Genomic DNA, 8,377 nt, shown 5'->3' with positions numbered 1-8,377 from the left:
CAAAATTTAATCGGTATTTTATCACTTCAGAGAATTAAAGATACACAATAATACAAGTTTTAGGGAATTTATTTAAATATATTTTCTCTTATCTACTTAAATACTGTGAACTATGAAGTATAGGTGTCCAAAGACTCAATACCTATAATTGTAAAAATACAAAACCCCAAGAAAAAAGGCTAATCAGTGGACAATGTATAACCAAATAAAAACAAGTAAACAAGCAACATAAAAATAATTTAGAATCTATACTTGCCACTTGGTCACTAAAATTAAACTACTATTTGTCAAAAAGTGGTTGATTAGCTTTACAGCAGAATCAACTCAAACACAAAAACCAATTTGATAATTGATTCTATCTATGCCAACAATAAGATGGATAGATGGTTACAAAAAAACCCATAACTGATAACCCTAACCCCAACCATAAGCAAATGTCAAACATGGCATATCACATACCTAAATCTACAAGGAGAACAAGACAGAAGCAACGGGGTATATGAACAAATCATATCGATCGACTCAGAGAAAGATTAGTGACGTTCTCGGTGCTTCCCCCATTTCGATTTTCGAGGCTCCTTGCCGTGCGAAGGATGTAGAAGACTAAAGAGGAGAGATTGATTTTGGTCAATTAACCTTATTTTTGGTAAACAAGTCCAATGGTTAGTAATAGTATTTGGGGATCCAAGGGCTAAGAACTTGTGTGGAACAAATTTAAAAGGGTTTTTTTTGGAAATTACTATACACTTAGAGGGTCTTTCATGTACTTTACTTTATACTAAGTATTATTAAAAAATTGATTATAAAAATCATAAAATATAATATTATAAAGTTTAAAAAATACTTTTATTGCATATATTAATTTCTTTATTAATTTTACTTTGAAAAATATTTATATTATTATTTTACTTTAAAAAATTTTATTAACATTTCCTCGTTAATTTTAATTTAAAATATTTATATTAGTTTTTTACTTAACATTTTTTAAACTCATATAACATAAAAAAATTTATAATTTAAAAATATTCATAATTTATACTTAAAATTAATTATGTTTATTAAATTTAATTTAATAACAAAAATTTTTATAAAATCTAATGTAATAAAATTTAAGATAATACTTTAATTCAACAACTTTTCCACTAGTGTCAGCTTTTAGTTCACCAAACACCACACAACATATTTTATACCTTTAAGCTCAAGGTTTTTTCCACAGTTTTTCCGTTAGGCGCTAGCATTGAAAATCACCCCAACCGTTCTACCAAACGGAGCCAATAACATTAAACTGTAACACTGAAACAACAACATGAATCACAAAAGCAATGAAATTTTTTTTATCAAATACCTTGGTTACCATCATTTTCAGTGGTAGATAATATGTTACTGTAAAGATCCTCACTCGATCCTCCCAAAGTCAGGGAGAACCATAGGCGTCTTAGGTCATCTTGTTTTAGAAATCATCTGGTCCTACATCTCCACTTGCATAAAAAGCATACCAGGGAGTGAAGTGAGATCTTAAAAGAAAATGACAAAAACAAAGAATAAGAGGTAAGGGCTCATATCTGCCTGCATCGCCATCTGCATCATGATTGATAACGTATCACATGAACTACATATGCCTGTGTCCTTTGTTTATCCACTCGAAAATAGACAGTGTCTCATGCCTGACTTTCTTTCATGTCTTCTCTACCTCTCATGCTTCACACATCATCACACCATGCATAAATCATTCAATCATATCTCACGCATCATTATTTACCCATATCTTACACATTCACATTACGATAGACGTTGTTATGGTAGCATTGCAAACACTTGTGTCCTTTATTTAGTCTACAATCAAAAACAAAATGTGTCTCATGAGTCCAACATTCTTTCATGACTTCTCTATCATTCATGCACTCATCATCTATCTTTACACATCACACACATATCATCACCATGGTGGATAAAATCTCACAAGCATGTCTGTGTCCCTTATTCACCCACTCAAGAATAGGTAGTGTTTCACAAGACCAACACTCTTTCATGGTTCTTCTATCATGCCTACATCTCATTTTCATCTCCCGCCATCATCCTCATCATGCATACATCTCATATCAAAATATCCCCCGACAATAAAGGCTTTGTGTAACCACTTAGAAGCCACATGCACTCTTTACATAGAGTTGTATATGCTGCGAGTGGAATATTTGTCTGATTGACTCCCGACTTCTTTCCTTTTATGCATACCATATTGTACATACATACATATTGTTCTCGCAACAGTGGTAGCACTCAAAACTTCCTAGATTTAGGATGGCAACCATTCTATTCGAATGGATGTTGTAGTGTACTTAACACCTTCCCCATTCATAATCAAACTCCCGAACCATTACGAGTCTTTGGTAAATAAGTGAGCCACTCCATAACTATTAGACGTCGAATTGCGTCCATAAATATCAGTTGGTGACGACTGCATATGCACTTGTATGTGTTGTGATGAAACGTGTGAGCACACGCCCCCGACCGCCAGGCTGGATCGCATAGTTGCGACACTAAGGACGACCAAGGAAATACCTTGCCTTTCTCGAAAGGGTCAAGCCGTCATACCATGAGAAATGGGGAGTTCCATGTTCCGTTGCTATTTGCTTTATTTCATGTAAATAATATCTCTTCCTTTTATAGTGTTCCTAATTTTTGTTAGATTGTTCATACACATTCTTTATACATTTGTATCCACATATTGTTACACTGTCATTATCACAACTAGGGCATCCCTTTCCATAATAACTCTAAATTGGGGTAGTCCTTGAAGATGAGGATGAAGTTGCAATTTCTAGGCCATGTGCGCAAATGAACTCAACTGGGACAACACCCGATAAACTTGAGCAATGGTTGGAGACTTCAGTCAAAAAGTCAAAAGGAATCTTACTGATGTGTTGCCCCCATTTCTACCACCAAGAAGAGGAATGTCCTTGACGCTTATTAGGTACGATCATTCACACACACATTTGCATTCACACACTTACAAATGCATACCGTGTTGTTGCCATAAATTGTCCAAGTCATTTATTTATTTGTCGTTTCGATTGCTGGTTGAATCCTAGCCATATGCCCCTTCGCTTATACACTAGTTCGAGCTTCATCTTCGTATAAGTCTTAGCCCACTTCCTTCGTCTAGACGATTTGAGTCGTACCTCAAACTCCCTCTGATGAAATCTTTCAAAAGGGTTATTCCATCTAGTCAACTATTCATGTCCCTTATCCATCTATTCAGAGGTAGGTAGTGTCTCACACAAAAAACTTTTCTCCTATTCATTGACATATCCAGTCTGCATCTCGCTCATATGTTGGCAATAGAAATCAATGTGTAATCAAGTAACAACTATGTAAATTGGGGAAAATGATTCATGATTGGTTTTGTTTTTAAACTAAATCAAAGCAAAGAATAAAAGAGCAATTAAGTAATCACAAATCTAATCAAAGATGGGAAGCACTAGGGTACTTAATTTCATCTCACATATCCAATTCAACTCCCTTGGTCCCTTAATCCCTAATTCATCTCTCAATAATGACAATCGATTTCCCAACCTATTCAATGTTCTATTCCTAGATACATCAAACATATTTTCAATATAATTCCTTGTTATTCCTAACAATCAGATTAATATATCGAAAACCTATGAAGAACTATGGAAATCATGTAACGATTGCATAAGTCACAAACCTATATTCCTATGGTTTATGCACTCTATATCATCTATGGCTTGAGGCAAACCCTAGATATCTCTTTCTGGTTTCAATCTAGGCAACAAAGCATTAAGATGGTGATCAAGCGTCCAAAAGCATTAAGCACACCCATAGACAATCAATAAGAGAGAGAAATCAAGAAATAAGGAAACCAAGTTTCTTGAATCTTCAAAGTTTGGTTACATTAAGACCCCAGAAAAGTAATCTAGCCACTCATAGAGTCAAGATACATCATCAAGCAATGGAAATCAATCATAAAATCTAAGATAAAAGAGGAGAGAGAAAACCCCCTTATGAACCCTTTTATTCTCCAAGCTCCAATGGTAGTCTCCAAGGTAGAGAATGAATCTCAGCTCCAAAAACACCCCCAAAATCCTATTATATGTCCTTTTATACTTCCCCATATTCTTATGTCGTTTCCTAAACAAGTTGGGGTCGGTTTGGCACAAAAACACTTGAATTTGAAAATTTTTCTCGAAACTACACCTGATGTGAATACTAACTCCGATTGATCGGACACTGTTTCGATCAATCGGAAATGCAATCTGTCTCCACGAATTCAAGGTTGTTTTGGCAGGTCCAATCAATCGAGAATGACTCCGATCGATTAGAAATTGCTTCTGGAGTCCAAATCTTCATTTTGCACTCTTTTCCTTCCTTTCTTGCCTTGGCACCTACAATATGCAAATATAGCTTTCTTAGGCAATGTCAACTCCTAATCAACTCAAAATGGGATGAACTTATGTGTAAAGGATGCACAAATGTATGTATATATTTGGCACATCAAACACCTCCACACTTAACCTTTGCTTGTCCTCGAGCAAATTGAGAATGAATAAAGGAAGGAAAGAGTATTTTTCGTTAAATTCAAATGAAAAATAAAACAGCTAAGACCAACTCTAAATAAGAAACTAATCTATGCCACTTTCGTAGGACTCACGATGACACTTAGCATGTGTCACAAGCCTTTAAACCCCTAGATGCCCCTAGTAGGAGGAGTTGTGTCTCCTGAGGGTTTACCATAATGATACCCACAAACATTAAACAACTTCAATGCCAAAATTCATGTCATCAACAAAAGTATAAAATGGATTCTCAATTGCAACCTTATCCACACTAACAAATCAAGCATTAGGGCAATCAAATCAATAAAAGCATTCCTTCAAGAATCTTATCTTATCCACCTTGCTTAACAATTCAAAAATTGATGCACATAATGGATTTCACTTGATATTTGGCTTCAAAGAAATATAAACAAAGGCCATGAAGTCTTCCAAGAACAATAAGAATCAAATAGCAAATACAATGAGCATTTATTCAAACTTCATTCTTATTCACATTTTTTTCCTTTTCCTTATTCTCTTTTCTTTTCAAAGGTGACTTGTGCAATGTCTTAAGCTTTTTAAATGACCCATGTAATGAGCTTTCGACCAATGACTCTCAATCCAGTTGGCTTAGGGCACTAGGTGTTAAGACACCCCAACGGATCTAATTATCCGAGTCAAAAAGGCTACGAGGTTAAACTAGTCACCAAGGTACTCTAACATTTATTTCCTACCGTTTTACGTGAAACTCATTGCTTGCTAGGCAAGAGGCCCAGTTACTCAGCAGAAAACTTATGAAAGAAATCATTTATTCATGAAAATAAATTTTTTTCTCTTTTCTATTCTTTTCTTTCATATATATATATATTTTTCTTTTCAATGCTCAAGTAGTGCTACTTAGAATCAAATTGATCTCAAACAACCACAAATGCCAAAGTCAAGTCATATTTCATACCCCACAATCAAGTGTTCCATATCACAAAAACACAACGGACAAAACAATTTTCAAGATAGGAAAACTCAATTGGGAAGAATGTCCATAGCAAGATCCATCTATGCTTCAAAGATCACAAAATTCATCCAAATATACTCAAGAATGACATGGCATAAGGTATCTGAAGTCAAAATTTTGTTATTTCAAGCAAAAACTAGAAAAACCTAAACTCTCACCCTCACACTTAAACTATGCAATGTCCTCATTGCATAGAATAGGTGAAAATAGAAATAAAGAGATAGAGATAGAACAATAAAACCTGGGTTGCATCCCAAAAGCGCTTGGTTTAAAGTCTTCAATCCGACTTCCCTTTGTGAATTCAATCGGGATCATTGAGGGTTGTGGTGTAGACTCCCCTTAATGGCTTCTTGAGAATGACATTTGATTTCTTAGGTGCCATGCAAGGAGCACAAGCTTTCATCACCACTGTTTCCTTAGAAAAGATATTTTTCTTCATTTTCTTGGTCTTGGTCTTCTTCATTTTCTTGGTCTTCGTTTTCTTCTCCTTGGGATCTTCAACTTGAGACTTTTGAACTTTAATTTCAACTTGGGACGTTGCCTTAGGAACTTCATCTTCAACTTTTGAATTTTGGCATAGGAAAACTTCCATCAGAATATATGGAGCTTCCTTCTCAAGAGTGTCGGGGATGACCATGTCAATATGCTCCACTTGGAGGCATTGTTGAGAAACCTCCTCTTGCCTTCTATTGCCAAATACTTTAAAAGTGATTTGGTCACCTCCCGCACCTCTCAAAGTAAGCTTCCCTTTTTCAACATCTATCAAAGCTCTTCCGGTGCTCAAGATTGGCCTTCCCAAGATTATGGGACTAGTAGGGTTGGCCTCCATATCCAAGATAAGAAAATCCATAGGGAACATGAGCTCACCCACCTTCACTAACACATTCTCCACTATGTCAAGAGGGTACTTTATAGATCTATTCGTCATTTCCAAAGACACCGTGGTTGGACTAATCTCCTTCATCCTAATTTGCTTTGCAACCGACAATAGCATCAAATTTATGCTTGCTCCAAGATCACACAAGGATCTCTCAATCAAGGTGTTTCCAATGGTGTGCGGGATTGTGAAACTTCCTGGATCGTCTTGTTTAATTGGGAGCTTCTTTTGCACAATGACACTACACTCTTCGGTTAGTTGAATCTTTTCATGCTCCTTCAATCTCCGCTTCTTGGATAAGATCTCCTTCATGAATTTGGCATAGTAGGGAATTTGCTCTAAAGCTTCGGCAAAGGGGATGTTCACTTGAAGCTTTTTGAATACCTCCAAGAACTTAGAGAATTGATCATCCTTTTTCTTGTTGCTCTTTAACCTTTGAGGAAATGGAATTGGAGGCACATAAGCTTTGACTGGAGGTGCAGGAAGAGAACTATCGGGCCAATCTAGCTCCACAGCATACCACGTCGGCACATTTTCTCATTTTTGAACTTTTTATCATTTACTGTAGCTGGCCGATCAATTGGGATGGGTCCCATTGATCAGAATTTGCCTCGGGTAAATTTTCACCAAAGAGGTTCGTCGATCGGGAACCCCCTCCGATCGATCGAAAATGTCCCATGGACAGTTTTCAGCTTCTTTTCTGCACTTCTCCTCCTCCTGCAAAATTTTCGCCTTTTCAGCATCTAGATCAAAAGCATTTTTAATCACCTTACCCATCCGAAGAGTGATTGCCATGCATTGCTCCTTCTCCTTCCCTTTTGGATTCACCTCCAATTGGCTTGACAATGTATCTCTTTCTCTATATGACAAGGTGTTAGCTATTTGCCCCATTTGTGCCTCAAGATTCCGGATGGAAGCTCCATAGTTTTGCATCAAATTTGCTTGAGCTTGTAGAGTGGCATCGGTTTTCCTCATGTATTGCTCCGTCCTTGTCAAAAATTGGAAGGTATGAGTTGTGAGTGTATCTAGGCCTCCAACAGGCTTTGTGAACATTTCATCAATATCCCTTTTCTTCTCTTGGGGTTGCACTAGATGTTGAGGATTTTCCACATTTTGAGTATTGTTCCAAGAGAAGTTGGGGTGATTCCTAAATCCCGGATTGTAGAAGTTGGAATAAGGATCATTGCGGGGTTTATTGAAATTACCTCCACCAATGGCATTCACTTGCTCAAAAGAGTTAGAAGAAGAAGCAATAAGACACTCCCCCATAGGATGACGTCCACAACAATAATCATAAGACATATTGGAAGGTGTGTTTTGCATAGCATGTGCCCCTTGAGCTTGATTTAGTGTCAATGCATCAATCTTCTTCACCATGATAGCCAAGGTAGACATAACCTCATCATCTCTATAACTTCCCCCTTGCTTTGGATTCCCCCTCACCGAGGACCAAGAGTTAGTGGTCTTGGCCACTTTATCAAGTAATTCCCGAGCCTCCTCTTGATTTTTGGTCATAAAAGAACCTCCCGCAGCCGCATCAAAAGTCTCCTTATTATGCATGCTCAACCCATTATAAAAGGCTTGATATACCACCCATTCTGGAAGGCCATGATTTGGACAACTTTAAATAATTCCTTTAAAGCACTCCTACGCCTCATAAAATGATTCAAGATCCTTTTGGGCAAAAGACTTGATATCTGCCCTAATTTGCACCACCTTGGTTGAAGGAAAGAATTTTGCCAAGAATTGCTCTGTCATCTCCTCCCAAGTGGTGATAGAATTGGGAGGAAGGACATCAACCATCCCTTAGCTTTGTCCCTCAAAGAAAATGGGAATAACCTCAACAAGATAGCATCCTTAGAAGCTCTGTTAATCCCAAAAGTCGTGCAAACATGCAAGAAAGAGCGAAGATGGACATTGGGCTCTTCATTA

General features: G+C 36.9%; 1 pseudogene; it reads left to right on the top strand.

The window, feature by feature from the left end:
* The first annotated feature begins 8,048 nt into the window (after positions 1-8,048).
* Positions 8,049-8,149, top strand: LOC119981579 (annotated as a pseudogene).
* Positions 8,150-8,377: the final 228 nt, after the last annotated feature.

Source organism: Tripterygium wilfordii, chromosome 16, assembly GCF_013401445.1.
Source record: "Tripterygium wilfordii isolate XIE 37 chromosome 16, ASM1340144v1, whole genome shotgun sequence".
Taxonomy (NCBI): domain Eukaryota; kingdom Viridiplantae; phylum Streptophyta; class Magnoliopsida; order Celastrales; family Celastraceae; genus Tripterygium; species Tripterygium wilfordii.
This window is presented reverse-complemented; position numbering and strand designations above follow the sequence as displayed.